The 15,496-nt window shown below is 51.9% G+C and overlaps 1 protein-coding gene across 1 annotated transcript in view; it reads right to left on the bottom strand.

Annotated features, from left to right (window-relative positions):
* The window catches only part of LOC146839070 (uncharacterized), a 56,050-nt gene extending 41,690 nt beyond the window's left edge, over positions 1–14,360 (bottom strand). The window contains exon 1 of the mRNA XM_085603071.1: positions 14,132–14,360. The gene's annotated coding sequence lies outside the window, so the exon portion shown is untranslated. The remainder of the gene's footprint in view (positions 1–14,131) is intronic.
* Positions 14,361–15,496: the final 1,136 nt, after the last annotated feature.

Raw genomic sequence — 15,496 nt, 5'->3', positions numbered from 1 at the left:
TATTCTTGGTCCCCCAGGGCCATGACCACTGTGGCAAAGGTACGCTCTGCTGGTAACGTGTTACTACAGCTCCAGGACCCTGGATCAAGTTTGTTGTTGCTTTGGAGACTGTGGCCAGCTGGGCTTGAAGGATCTTGTGGTTTGTGGGTCACTCACTGCTTTGAGGCCACCGCCAGCAAGGACTTCTGTCAGCTGTGCCTTGTGCAGATCTTCCTTCCAGGCACGGGCTTCTTTCGTCAATGATCAGTTCAAAGGTGGGGTGAGGTACAACTGGTCTAGGTCACCTTCTTTATTGCAATTCTACTGGTCAAGCCTCAGAGCTCAAGCTGTGAGATGAAGGGCAATCTGGATTTTCTGAGCTCTGTGGAAAATTGAGACAGTTCTACCGCATCCACCACATACTGCAAGACTCCGAGAGCTGATGCTAGAAATACAATTCCAAGGATGAATTCAACTACTCTTTTTGAACAGCCCCTTGAAAATGGCAACTAGTGACCATGCCGACTGTACCAGCACAGTGCAGAGAGCTTTTCAAGAACCTCGAGGTACATTGACTTTCTCTATCTGTTGTAACTGAAGATGGTGATCCTTGGTAACATCTATCCTCTTTGGACAAGGTAATACATTTTGCCATCAGAACCTAATCCTGCGCAGACACACACCCTGAAGTCCATATTGCATAAAGCTGGGCAGTCTTAGTCCTCAGCCAGACCTCTGCAAAATTCTGAAATGTTCTTACACCCCCTGGACAGCTGTACCGACACACAGACCAACTAAACACCCTCCAGGAGTTACCAATCGATCTACCTGCACGTGGTAATCCAATCCAGACTCCAATCTTTAAAACCATCTACCAGCATCTAGACTCAAATCTTTCAACGTTCTCTGTTACCATCTTTGGAACTGCCGGTCTCTGTGATTCGTGGAAGCTCCACGCTCAAAGTTAGTTCGTAAAATCCCAATAGACTGGAAGACAAGAACAAATAATGACACACCGCACAGAACTGTATATTAATCAACCATTTTTTCATTACATGTACCATTATCTTACTTCTGTTGTTTCAACATGGACGTTTTGGTGTCTGTTTATCACAACAGCTCCTTCATTTAAAACCTCACTCACCAGTTTGTTTTACATCATACCTACTTAGCTGTTTACTGTTTCTGACCTTAAGAAATCTCTGGTAGACATGTTGTGCTGCCTGTTGCTACATAAATAGGTCATGGATTACTGCTGCAGGCACCATGCAGTATCCTTGCAGTAAGATACACTTTATTGGGATAAAAGGTACTTTGTTAGAAACGCTGCAACTACTAGAATAATAACATAATAAACGCAGAGCACACAATGCAACAACACAGGCCAGGTACTAGGAGAACCTGATGCAACCAATGCAATAACAGAGGCCAGGCACTAGGAATCAATCAATCAATCAATCATAGGCATTTATAGAGCGCTCTACTCACCCGGAGGGTCTCAAGGCGCTGGGGGGGGGGGGGGGGGGGTGCTGCTACTGCCCGAACAGCCAGGTCTTGAGCTTCTTCCTGAAGGCGAGGTGGTCCTGGGTCAGGCGCAGGTCGGTCGGGAGGGAGTTCCAGGTCTTGGCGGCCTGGTAGGAGAAGGATCTTCCTCCTGTTGTCGTTCTTCGGATGCGGGGGACGGCGGCGAGGGCGTGGCTGGCTGATCGGAGGTGTCGTTTGGGAGCGTAGAAGTTGATGCGGTTGTTGAGGTAGCTCGGGCCTTGGTCGTGAAGAGCTTTGTGTGCGTGGGTGAGGAGACGGAAGGTGATTCTCTTGTTGACCGGGAGCCAGTGCAGGTCTCTTAGGTGTCCGGAGATGTGGCTGTGTCGTGGGATGTCGAGGATGAGTCTGGCTGAGGCGTTCTGGATCCGTTGGAGTCTCTTCTGGAGCTTGGCGGTGGTTCCGGCGTAGAGGGCGTTGCCGTAGTCCAGTCGGCTGGTGACGAGTGCCTGGGTGACATTCTTCCTGGTCTCGGTGGGGATCCACCGGAAGATCTTCCGTAGCATGCGCAGGGTGTTGAAGCATGACGAGGAGACGGCGTTGACTTGCTTGGTCATGGAGAGGGAGGAGTCCAGGATGAAGCCCAGGTTGCGTGCGTGGTCTGTCGGTTTGGGTGCGGTGCCCAGGGCGGGGGGCCACCAGGAGTCGTCCCAGGCGGAGGGCGAGGATCCCAGGATGAGGACTTCCGTCTTGTCCGAGTTCAGCTTCAGGCGGCTGGTCGACATCCACTCGGCTACCTCTTTCATTCCTTCGTGAAGGTTGGCTCTGGCGGCGGCGGGGTCGTTGGTCAGGGAGAGGATCAGCTGGGTATCGTCGGCGTAGGAGATGATGTTGAGGTTGTGTTGGCGTGCGATGGCCGCGAGGGGGCTCATGTAGATGTTGAAGAGGGTTGGGCTCAGCGTGGATCCTTGAGGGACGCCGCAGATGACTTTGGTGGCCTCTGACTTGTACGGTGGTAGACGGACTCTCTGTGTTCTTCCGTCGAGGAAGGAGATGATCCATTCCAGTGCCTTCTCCTGGATTCCGACGTTGCGGAGGCGCTGCACTAGGGTGCGGTGGCAGACGGTGTCGAAGGCCGCGGAGAGGTCTAGGAGGATGAGGGCCGCTGTTTCTCCGTTGTCCATCAGGGTTCGGATGTCATCGGTGGCAGCGATGAGGGCGGTCTCGGTGCTGTGGTTGGCTCGGAAGCCAGACTGTGAGGGGTCGAGGGATCCGTTCGTCTCGAGGAAGGCGGCCAGTTGCTTGTTGACGGTCTTCTCGATGACTTTGGCTGGGAACGGGAGCAGCGAGATGGGGCGGTAATTCTTGAGTTCGGTGGGGTCCGCTGTTGGTTTCTTGAGTAGAGCGCTGAGTTCGGCATGCTTCCAGCTCTCAGGGAAGGTGGCGGTGGTGAAGGAGGTGTTGATGATGTCCCGCAGGTGGGGTGCGATGACGGCGTCGGCTTTGTTGAAGACGTGGTGAGGGCAGGGGTCGGTCGGAGATCCGGAGTGGATGGAGTTCATCATGCGGACGGTTTCTTCGGTGCAGATCGGGGTCCAGGCGCGGCGGGTGGAGGTGGGGGGCGGTGGTTCGGTCGGGTTGGACGTGGCGTTCGTCGGTAGGGTGTTGAAGCTGTTGTGTATGTCCGCGATCTTGTTGTGGAAGTAGGAGGCGAGGGAGTTGCAGAGTTCTTGCGATGGGGTGGTGTCGTTGTTTCCGGCGTTGGGGTTGGAGAGCTCTTTCACGATGTTGAAGAGTTCCTTGCTGTTGTGTGCGTTGTTATCCAACCGGTCCTTGAATGCAGTTTTCTTGGTGTCGCGGATCAGTTGGTGATGCTTCCGGGTGGCAAGCTTGAGGGTGGTCATGTTGTCCGGGGTTGGCTCCCTTCTCCAGGCTTTCTCGAGGGCTCGGCAGTTCTTCTTGGAGCTCTTGAGTTCGTCGGTGAACCATGGGGCCTTCTTGCTGCCGGGTCTGCTGGGCGGGGTCCTCAGTGGGGCGAGTTCGTCCGCGCAGTTGCTGATCCACTTCGTGAGGTTGTCGGCGGCCTGGCTGGGGTTCGCTGAGCTGGCGGGAGGGTGCTGGCTCAGGGAAGCGGCGAGCTGGTCGGCTGTGATCTTGCTCCAGCTTCTGCGGGCGACCGGTTGCTGGTGGTGGTGGGTCGTCGTTCTTTTGAAGGTGAAGTGGACGCAGCTGTGGTCCGTCCAGTGGAGTCCTGTGGCGTGGCTGAAGGCGATGTCTTTGCTGGAGGAGAAGACGGCGTCGAGTGTGTGTCCGGCGAGGTGGGTGGGGGCGGTCACCAGTTGCTTGAGTCCGAGGTTGGCGAGGTTGTCGAGCAGGGTGGTGGTGTTGTGGTCGTTGTTGTTCTCCAGGTGGAAGTTGAGGTCCCCCAGGAGGATGTAGTCAGCGGAGGGGAGGGCATGCGGGCTGACGAAGTCGGCGATGTCTTCGCTGAATTGTGTGCGTGGTCCCGGGGGTCGGTAGATCAGGGTGCCTCTGAGGGTGGTCTTCGGGTCGGTGTGGATCCGGAAGTGTAGGTGTTCGGCGGTAGTCAGGATGTCGTCGGTGTAGGTCGTGATGCGGATGGTGTTCCTGTGGATGATGGCGATGCCTCCTCCTATCTGGTTGGCGGTGCGGTCCCTCCGGGTGATCTTGTAGCCCTCTGGGATGGCGATGGCGATGTCGGGCGCTGAAGAGGCGTTCATCCAGGTCTCCGTGAGGAAGGCAACGTCAGGAGCAGTGGTGTCGATGAGGTTCCAGAGTTCGATGGCGTGTCTGTGGACTGAGCGGGTGTTGAGCAGGATGCACTTGAGGTGGTTGCTGCTGGTGTTCGGCTTGGCGGGTGCTGGTGTGGGGCGGGTCCGGATGCAGGTGAACTTGCAGGTGCGGCAGCTGAAGGGTCCGTGGGTGCGTCTCGGGGTGGCACGGTAGCATCCCGGGACTCGTCCGTCGTTGAGTGCGATGAGGGTGGCGGCGTCGTAGGTCCGGCGGGGGCCAGGGTCCTGGCACTGGGCGCGGTCCAGGCGCGGACGGGCGTAGACGGGCTTACCTTTGGCGCACCTTCGGCGCTCATTCGGTGCTCCCGCTGCGCGCGTCCGCTGCGCGGTCGCTGAGGGGGCGTCATAAGAAGGGAGCCGGGAGGGCGGGTCAGCTGGGAGGCGGGGAGCGCGTGGTCCTATCAGCAGGCGTGGGGGCGGGGTCGCGGCAAAAACCGGCGCGAAATCGGCGTCGGGCGGCCCTGCGGCGGCTGGGGCGCCGGGCTGGATCGGCGATCGAGGCGGGCGGCCCTGCAGCGGCTGGGGCGCCGGGCTGGAGGCGTCAGCAGGTGGCAGGTAGGCAGCTGGAAGGAGACAGGCAGCAGGCAGTGGGCGTGGGGGCAACCAGGCCGGGGGCACAGTGGTCGCTGTGGAACCTGGGTCGGGGTCCCCTTAAGAAGGGAGCCGGGAGGGCGGGTCAGCTGGGAGGCGGGGAGCGTGTGGTCCTATCAGCAGGCGTGGGGGCGGGGTCGCGGCAAAAACCGGCGCGAAATCGGCGTCGGGCGGCCCTGCGGCGGCTGGGGCGCCGGGCTGGATCGGCGATCGAGGCGGGCGGCCCTGCAGCGGCTGGGGCGCCGAGCTGGAGGCGTCAGCAGGTGGCAGGTAGGCAGCTGGAAGGAGACAGGCAGCAGGCAGTGGGCGTGGGGGCAACCAGGCCGGGGGCACAGTGGTCGCTGTGGAACCTGGGTCGGGGTCCCCTTAAGAAGGGAGCCGGGAGGGCGGGTCAGCTGGGAGGCGGGGAGCGCGTGGTCCTATCAGCAGGCGTGGGGGCGGGGTCGCGGCAAAAACCGGCGCGAAAATCGGCGTCGGGCGGCCCTGCGGCGGCTGGGGCGCCGGGCTGGATCGGCGATCGAGGCGGGCGGCCCTGCAGCGGCTGGGGCGCCGGGCTGGAGGCGTCAGCAGGTGGCAGGTAGGCAGCTGGAAGGAGACAGGCAGCAGGCAGTGGGCGTGGGGGCAACCAGGCCGGGGGCACAGTGGTCGCTGTGGAACCTGGGTCGGGGTCCCCTTAAGAAGGGAGCCGGGAGGGCGGGTCAGCTGGGAGGCGGGGAGCGCGTGGTCCTATCAGCAGGCGTGGGGGCGGGGTCGCGGCAAAAACCGGCGCGAAATCGGCGTCGGGCGGCCCTGCGGCGGCTGGGGCACCGGGCTGGATCGGCGATCGAGGCGGGCGGCCCTGCAGCGGCTGGGGCGCCGGGCTGGAGGCGTCAGCAGGTGGCAGGTAGGCAGCTGGAAGGAGACAGGCAGCAGGCAGTGGGCGTGGGGGCAACCAGGCCGGGGGCACAGTGGTCGCTGTGGAACCTGGGTCGGGGTCCCCTTAAGAAGGGAGCCGGGAGGGCGGGTCAGCTGGGAGGCGGGGAGCGCGTGGTCCTATCAGCAGGCGTGGGGGCGGGGTCGCGGCAAAAACCGGCGCGAAATCGGCGTCGGGCGGCCCTGCGGCGGCTGGGGCGCCGGGCTGGATCGGCGATCGAGGCGGGCGGCCCTGCAGCGGCTGGGGCGCCGGGCTGGAGGCGTCAGCAGGTGGCAGGTAGGCAGCTGGAAGGAGACAGGCAGCAGGCAGTGGGCGTGGGGGCATGGGGGCAACCAGGCCGGGGGCAATGTGATGCAAACTATGGAATAACACAGGCCAGGTAGTAGGAGAATGTGACGCAAACAATTCAATAACACAGGCCAGGCACTAGGAGAATCTGGTACAAACAATGCAATAACACAGGCCAGGCACTAGAAGAATCTGACGCAAACTATGGAATAACACAGTCCAGGCACTAGGAGAGTGTGACGCAAACAATGCAATAACATAGGCCAGGCACTAGGAGAATCTGATGCAAACAATGCAATAACACAGGCAGTGTATTAGGAGAATCTGATGCAAACAATGCAATGACACAGGCCAGGCACTAGAAGAATCTGATGCAAACAATGCAATAACACAGGCCAGGCACTAGGAGAATCGGATGCAAACTATGGAATAACTCAGGCCAGGCACTAGGAGACTGTGATGCAAACAATGCAATAACACAGGCCAGGCACTAGGAGTGTGTGACGCAAATAATGCAATAACACAGGCCAGGCACTAGGAGAATCTGATGCAAACAATGCAATAAAACAGGCCAGGAACTAGAAGAATCTGACCCAAACAATGCAATAACACAGACCAGGCACTAGGAGAATATGAAGCAAACAATGCAATAACACAGGCTAGGCACTAGAAGAATCTGATGCAAACTATGGAATAACACAGGCCAGGCACTAGGAGAATCTGCCGCAAACAATGAAATAACATAGGCCAGGTACTAGAAGAATCTGACCCAAACAACGCAATAACACAGGCCAGGCACTAGGAGAATCTTTTTTTTTTGTTTTTTTTGTTTTTTAAATCTGTTTATTATTTGAAATAAAGTACATTTCGCTGTCATCATCTGTGAGCAGCGTACAGAGGAACAAAACGTTATAACAACATTACAGTTCCGGACAGATTCACAAATTACAAAGTGCACATCGGAAACACGGCGCGCGCCCCGCAGCGGGCCCGCCGCAATGACAGCAGCGCAGCGGCAACCGTAGCATCACATGTGGCGTGACAGAAATCACTCAGCATCAGTCGGTGTAGCCTCAGCAAGGAAACGTCTGAGCGGCCCCCAAATATCCTTCGGTTGGGAAGAGGCGGGCAACTCCTCTGCATACAGTTCTAAGTTTTCCCTGCAGTATACCATGTCCGACAGCCACCTACTTAATTTTGGTTTAGCTACACTGTCCCATGTAAACAGAGTGTGCCGTTTAGCCAGCAGAAGAGCAACCCTCGCAAATCTGCCCACCACGCCCTTCAGCTGAGGCACATAAGTCAGCAGACACACCGCAGGCACACATGGAAGCAGAGCCCCCGTCATTTTGTGAATGTGAGACAGCACCTCTCCCCAGTACCCAAACACTGGCACACAGCTCAAAGCAAGGTGCAGAAAATCCGCATCCCCTTGCCCACATCGCCTACACTGAGCCGATTCCCTCAACCCCATTCTGTGCAGCCTGGACGGGGTATAGTATATTTGATGCAAGAATTTAAAGTGGATAATTCGCAGGTTGCCATTGGGGATTAGGCGGCCCGTCAGCTGACAAATCCGCTCCCATTCCGCCCCCGTGAGCTGGGGATCTAGTATATTATTCCACTTTGCGAGACTGGCATCAGGGCCATTAACCGTCTCCTCCTGCACAGCCCTGTATAGGTTAGTGATTAGTTTCTTCCTAGATGGAGCCACCAACAGCAATTGCAGGGCCTTGAGTGTGGGGGATTCAGCAGGGAAACAGGGGTAGTGAGCTTTCATGGCCCGTTTGAGACGGTGGCAAGTGTACACAAACAAAGGCGTGGGGTTTTGTATGTATGCTAGATCATTCTGTTCTAGATAGTGTCCCTGTGTGTACAGGTCTTGCATATGAGTGATACCAGCTTCTTTAAGCGATGTTAGAGGACCCACCTCCCGCATGACCGACAAGGCAGCGTGGTGCGCCAAGGGTAGTGCCGGCGCATATAGCGGCAGTCTCTGCGTCCTACGGCCAATCGCCTGCCAGGCCGCAATAGTCATGTCCAGTGAGTTAATTTCAGTGCGTGGCGTATGTCGGGTAGTGTGCGTGAGCATACCTCGGGGTGGGATGGGCGTCCCCATCCTCCACCGCCACGTGCGGAATGAAGTTATGTGGTCCATACCAAAAGTACGCATATTGCGCTTGCGCGCAGAGATAATACACGTAAAAGTGTGGCGCCGCGAATCCTCCTCTTTCGTACGACAAGGTCAGTGTTTTCCAGCTAATTCTAGGATGTCGTCCCCCCCCAAATTAAGCGCAGTAGTTGGGTGCGCAGCAGTGTAAAAAATTGTTGAGTCAGTTTAACCTGTATATTGCAATATAAGTATAGAAAGCGTGGGAGGACAACCATTTTTATCACAGCGATGCGGTCTGCCAGGGACAAGGGGAGGCGCAGCCAGCCGTCCACCTGCCGCACCAGTGTGTCGTAAGCCCTACCGTAATTTTCCCTGATCACTACCTCGGGATCACGGTGGACCCACACCCCGAGATATTTCACTGGGTCTGTCGTCCAAATCAAGGGGTATTCCATTGGGGGCTGGGACGTTATCGTCGTGAGTGCAATGACCACTGACTTGTCCCAGTTGATTGTGAGCCCAGAGTACAGACCAAATTTAATGTATTCCCGAAGGACCGGAGCTAAATGCGTTTGAGGATGTCTGACGAACAAAACCATGTCGTCAGCGTACATTGATATTCCAACTGGCCGGTGATTAAAATTGAGGGCAGATGCCCTATGACATTGCCGAATCTTACAAGCCAGTGGTTCGAGAACAAGGGCAAACAGCAAAGGGGACAGCGGGCACCCCTGCCTCGTACCTCTCGCAATTCGAAATGGCCCAGACGTATGGTTACCCACGCGCACCAACGCCGATATGTCCGTATATAAAAGCCGAATCCACTGCATCATGACCTCTGGGAAACCCATCTTACGTAGTATGTAAAACATATAGTGCCATACTACGGAGTCGAAGGCTTGACAGCATGACAGCAGCCGCCGGCAATTCAGGATTAAGGATATGGAACATGGAGAAAATAGTCCGTAGATCGAGAGAGATGGACCGTTCCGGTATAAACCTGGACTGATCGGGGAGCACTAGCCGGGTCATTAGCGGTTGCAGTTTTGTGGCCAGAATCTTAGCCAGTATTTTTGCGTCCAGATTAATCAGTGAGAGGGGACGATAGGAGTCGCAACTGGAGGATGGCTTATCCTTTTTGAGGAGGGTTATGATCATGGCCTGTCGCAGAGACGGAGGCAAGACGCCAGTCTCATGCGCCTCAGCATAGAGTTCCAGTAGATGTGGGGCAAGTAGGTCGACGTAAGCCTTGTAGAATTCGGCCGACAGGCCATCAGGCCCGGGGGCCTTTTTGTTGGGAAGAGAGATAATAGCGTCGCGGACATCGTGCTCATCTATAGGCATTGATAGGTATTCCCTATGAGAGTCGGAGAGCCACACTAGGAGAATCTGATGCAAACAATGCAATAACACAGGCAGTGTATTAGGAGAATCTGATGCAAACAATACAATGACACAGGCCAGGCACTGGAAGACTCTGCCACAAACAATGCAATAACACAGGCCAGGAACTAGAAGAAACTGACCCCACCAATGCAATAAAATAGGCTGTGTACTAGGAGAATCTGATACAAACAATGCAATAACACAGGCCGTGTACTAGGAGAATCTGACTCAAACAATGCAATAATATAGGTCAGACAGTAGGAGAATCTGATGCAACAATGCAAAAACACAGGCCGTTTACTAGGAGAATCTGACACAAACAATGCAATAGCACAGGCCAGGCACTAGAAGACTCTGATGCAAACAATGCAAAAACACAGGCCGTTTACTAGGAGAATCTGACACAAATAATGCAATAGCACAGGCCAGGAACTAGAAGACTCTGATGCAAACAGTGCTATAACACAGGCCAGGTACTAGGAGAAAAAGATGCAAATAATGAAATAACACAGCCCAGGCTCTAGGAGGATCTGACACAAACAATGTAATTTCCGGTGCAGAGGCTAGCTCTATATATTATAGGTACAGATTCGAAACCAAGTCATGGTATCTTTACATAGTTTAAGCCAACCAGTTTTCTGCTCCACTAGACTGTAGTGGCGCTAGTTCACTGGGTCAAAAAGGATGCCTCTGCTCAGGGCTCAAATGGGTTCTTCAGATACCAAGCACTGGACTTGCCGGTCTGAGCTCTTCTGTGAAATTATGTCCATCACACCCTCTCCCATCGTCACACAAGGTGCAACAGGCAGGATTCTACAATAAGCTAAACCAGAGGACCTTTCTTGAATTTGCCTTTCAACCAGTCTCCAATCAGCTAGGGAGCTTTTTTGTAATTTGGAGCAGTCGCCAGCAAGAAAAGAGGATATTTTTGTTTCACTTCTGCTGGGCTTTCGGCTCCGACGTGGAGGCAAATGGGTTGGAACAGGCTACAGGAGGCCGGATGTGTATTCCACACCCTACGCCAGACATCTAGTAAACAATAAGGGGGTTCCTCAGGGAAGCTACCAGGGGTTGCTCTGAAGCAGGCCACATGAACAGAGACAGACCCTCATGTGTGGGAACTAATCAAATGTCCTCTTCCTCTTAGACGTTTACAAGATAAACGAGGTTCTGAGTCACACAGATTGAAGCATTCAGCACAGGTGAGTCTGGAAACCTTTGGTGGAATTATAGTGAATCAGCCTAGTGTTTATAGAAGGGAATATATACAAAGTGAATCTCCAGAAACTAGCAGTTTGGTAATAGTCTGTGTAACAGAAAGACTGGATATCAGAATGAATCTAGATCTAACAGAGATTATTCATGTCCTTATTTCTCATCCACTGTCACAGTAAAAAGCAGCACCAGGTGGAAAGATTAATTCTGCAAATGCCTCTTCAAAGTGAAGTAAAGTAAAAAGTAGTGCAGTGTAGCAATGTTGACTTCTGCAATCCTTACAGTGTGAGTAAAATGCAGTGCAATGTGCACAGATTCACTTGTTTGTTTAAAGCCCATGAGTGTCAGTAATAAGTGGTGCAGTTTATAAAGGTTTCCACAGTAAATCCCCCTCGTACTGTGATTAAAAAGCAGTGCACAGATATTCTCTACTCTAAACACTTCTCGAAGTGTAAGTAAACATTCATGCACCTTACAGGTCGATAAGTACCCCTTGTAATATAGTGAAAAGCAGTGCTTTGAACACAGATTTCCTCTTTTGAAAACACCCCTCATTGAGTTTTCCTCTGTAAATGTCCCTGGCAGTGTAATAAACAGCAATGCAATGCACTGCTCAACGTTTTCCTCCTGTTACTGCCCCTCATAGTATAGGTAAAAGCAGTGCAGTACTTACAGATGCTCTCGGTAAAGGCACCTCGAAGTGTTAGTAAACAACCCGCTGGTAATGTAGTAAACAGCAGTTCAGTGTGAAGAGATTAACTATTTTATAACCACCCCTCATTCTGTTGTAAAATAGATGTCATCCTTTAGCAGTAAACACTGCTTCTAGAGCAGTTAAAAGACAGCATAGTGCAACTTTTCTCTTTTGCAAACCCCCTCGTAATGTAGTAAACAGCAGTGCAGTGTGAAGAGATTAACTATTTTATAACCACCCCTCATTCGGTTGTAAAATAGATTTCTTCCTGTAGTCCTAACACTGCTTCTAGTGCAGTTAGAAAATAGTGCAGTGCTCAGATTTCCTCTTCTGTAAACGCCCCTGGTGATGTAGTAAAGAACAAAGCAATACACACAGATCATCTCTTCTGAAAATACCACACTTAGAGGCATATCAAAGAGTTGCACCGCCCTTGAGCCACACAATGAAGCGCAAGAGTGACACAACTCTTAAGTTAGATTTATCAAGCCACGCAAGCCCACCTTGCATGGCCCTGTGTGGCCTGATAAATCTACAGTAAGCAAGGCAGAGCAAATCGCTGCGTTGCGTTACTCTGGCCCAGTGAGGTGTTCCATGGGGCAGGGGTGTTCCCAAGCATCACCCCATAGATTTTGGCGCATTCCCAGATTTACCAACATTGGTAGACCTGGGAGTGCATCAAAATGGTATGCATCCCCATGAAAGGTGTAACGAGGATAAATATCATTATTTCTCCCTGTTCCTTCCTTTCTATGTTTGCTGGATTCTGCAGCACACATGGAAAGAGGAAAATTCTTCAGGGGATTGCTTTTGTGCAGGAAGGTACCCCTTCTTGAACAAAAAGCAATCCTGTTTACAATGCACGCACGCTTGCACCATGGTGCAAAGGTGCCTGCTTTGGCGCTATGTAGCACATTGTGCGCCTGCGCAGGGAAAAACAGGAATGTGCTGCATGATTTTTTGAATAAATATGCCCCTAGGTGTAGTAAAAGGAAGTGCAGAATGGACTGTTTTTTTCCCAGTGAAGAGTAAGGAGCAGTGCAGTGAGCCCAGATTTTCTCTTTATTAAACACCCCTTGAACTGTTGTAAAAAGTGATTCCGTTTGCAGACTACAGATGTGCTCTAAACACCCTTCACAGAATAGTCAAAGGCAGAGGAGTCTACACAGATTTCCTCTTTTGTTTAAATCCCCCTCACAGTGTAATAAAAAGCAATGCAGAGCGCACGCATTAGCTTTCCTGTCAACAGCCCTCATAGAGCAGGGAAAAGCAATGCAACGTACGATAAACGGTTCACAGAGATTAGTAATATAGCAGAGCACAAATTTCTCACAAAGTAGCAAAAAGCAGTGCCATTTTCACAGACACCCTCTTATGTCAATGTCCCACAAAGTGCAGTAAAAATATGAGCAATGTGTACAGATTCCTCATAGTGAGGTACGATGCATGGCAGGGTTCACAGATTACTCATAGTGCAGTACGATGCAGGGTAGTGTGAACAGATTCTTCTTAGTGCAGTAAAATGCAGTGCAGTGTGCACAAATTCATCAGAGAGCAGTAAGATAAAGGGCAGTGTGCAGATTTTTCACAGTGCAGTTAAAAGCAGTACAGTGGGACAGGTTTCTCATGGTGCAGTAGGATGCAGTGGTGTGCACAGGTTTCTCATAGTGCAGTAAGATACAGTGCAGTGTGCATAGATTCCCCCTTAAACACAAATGACCACAAAGACCACCAGGGCCAGAAGGAAAGCCCCTCCCCCTCCCTCAAGTCCTCAGATAGATGAGCCCAACTCAGTCCAGCTCCTGGCAGTGATTTCTCATAGTTCTGTAAGATGCAGTGCAGTGACGAAGATACCTTACAGTGTAGTAAGATACAGTGCAGTGCACACATTCCTCACAGTACAGTGAGATGCAGTACAGTGTGTACAGATTCCTCATAGTGCAGTAAGATGCAGTGCACAGATTCCTCATAGTGTAGTAAGATGCAGTGCACAATTACTCATAGTGCAGTAAGATGCAGTGCACACAGATCCCCTCTTTAACTCAAATGATGCCCACAAACACCCCCAGGGCTGGAAGGAAAGCCCCCCAGGGGACCCCAGATAGAAGAGCCCAGCTCAGCCCAGCTCCTGGCAGTAATTTCTCATGGTTCCATAAAATGCAGTGCAGTGACAAAGATTCCTTACAGTGCAGTATGTTACAGTGCAGTGCGCAAATTCCTCATAGTGTAGTAGATGCAGTGTGTACAGATTCCTCATAGTGCAGTAAGATGCAGTGCAGATTCCTCATAGTGCAGTAAGATGCAGTGCACAAATTCCTCACAGTGCAGTAATTTGCAGAGCACAGACTCCTCACAGTGCAGTAAGATGCAGTGCACAGATATCTCATAGTGCAGTATGATACAGTGCACAGATCCCTCACAGTGCAGTATGATGCAGCGCAGTGTGCACAGATCTCTCACAATGCAGTTAGAAGCAGTGCAGTGTACAGATCCCCTCTTTAACACCATGATGCCCACAAACACCCCCAGGGCGGAAGGAAAGCCCCCCAGGACCCCGGATAGAAGAGCCCAGCTCAGCCCGGCTCCTGCAGAGATTCCCTCCAGGATTATTCAGTCTATTTCTACAAACACAGCAGAAGGTGCTGACAATCTCCTACCTGAGCAGATATGTCCAGGCTCTCTCCTCCCCCTGAGGCTGTGAGGGGGGATAGGGTGGTCGGGGGCAGCTTAGGGTCTGGGGGGGGGGGGTTTCTGAAGATGGAGGTTACTGCACAGACAAACACGGAGCCTTCCTCCTCTGCAGCAGGTTCAAAGCACGAGGTGAGGCCGAAAGTGATGTCAGTAGCCGCTGCTGGTGCTGTCTCTGCCGCAGCTAACCCGGAAGAGGAAACCCTTCTCTCTTTCATCCAATGTGCAGTTCAGTGGGTTTCATCAGCCATTGAGGAGCGCCCTCTCATGGCCGCTGACGGAACCGCCACCTCCAGTCTCTAAGAGTGAATTGGAAATGACAGCCTGTATTTCATTAAACATATGAAAATGTAAGAAACTGCTAGAATTAAACTGGACAGCGTTTTTCTATTTTTCCTCTCTGTGTGTTCAATTCTTTATATTTGATAGGGCTGTGTATATTTAAACAACTTTCCAATGATTTGCCCCACATTACGTTTTGCATTTGTCTGAATTCTTTACCCGCTCACTCCCCCCAAAGTTTCACTTATAAAACACAATAAAGTACATTGCAGTATCAATAAATTCATTAGACAGAACAATCAGGTTTGACTCACACAGATTTATCACTCAGTGGATGGTACCACGGCAATGAGTGAACGGTGCTGGGTCTGAGGATGGAGAGGGTATTCCAGCACTAACAAATGTCGGACTCCTGCATACAGGCTCTTATTAGAGTTACCACCTTTTGTACATGTGATGGAGCGGGTAATTTGTTTTCTTTTTATATACCCAATCCATTTTCGTATGTCTATATTAAAATTACTTATGATTAATTATAATGATTAATGATTTTATGGTTTGATATTAACCAACCTTATCAACAGGAAGAATACACGTGGGAATGCAATTGCATGGCTAAAATGATTAGTGTACTAAGCTGTACGCATATTAAAATAATAATTGTTGCTTAAAGTGATGTTATTTGTGATTTTCGCTTAAATAATCAAGTATTAATGGCTTTGGATGTCGCATATGGCTAGATAAAAGCATCCACATATGGGTTTTAACAAGGGAATAACACTGTTATAATCATTTCAATGTATTAATTACGTTTTTGTGTTTTCTTTGCTTAAGTTGACCATTTGGGCCTGCCACAAGATGGCTGCCGACTGAAGCCTAACTAGATTTATGACGACACCAATGAAACAATGGAGAAGGGTGCCTGTAATGACTTCAGCAACCGTGTCCCCTGTGTGACCGGAGAATCTATGCGTGTGAAGGTCATCCGGGAACCATGCCAAGGCCCCTGAATGAGGAAGAAAAGTATCGAACTATAGTTTGAATATGAACTT

This window comes from Triturus cristatus, chromosome 4_2 (assembly GCF_964204655.1).
Source record: "Triturus cristatus chromosome 4_2, aTriCri1.1, whole genome shotgun sequence".
In the NCBI taxonomy this organism is placed as follows: Eukaryota; Metazoa; Chordata; class Amphibia; order Caudata; family Salamandridae; genus Triturus; species Triturus cristatus.
The sequence above is the reverse complement of the archived record's forward strand: the minus strand, read 5'-3'. Positions and strand labels throughout refer to the sequence as shown.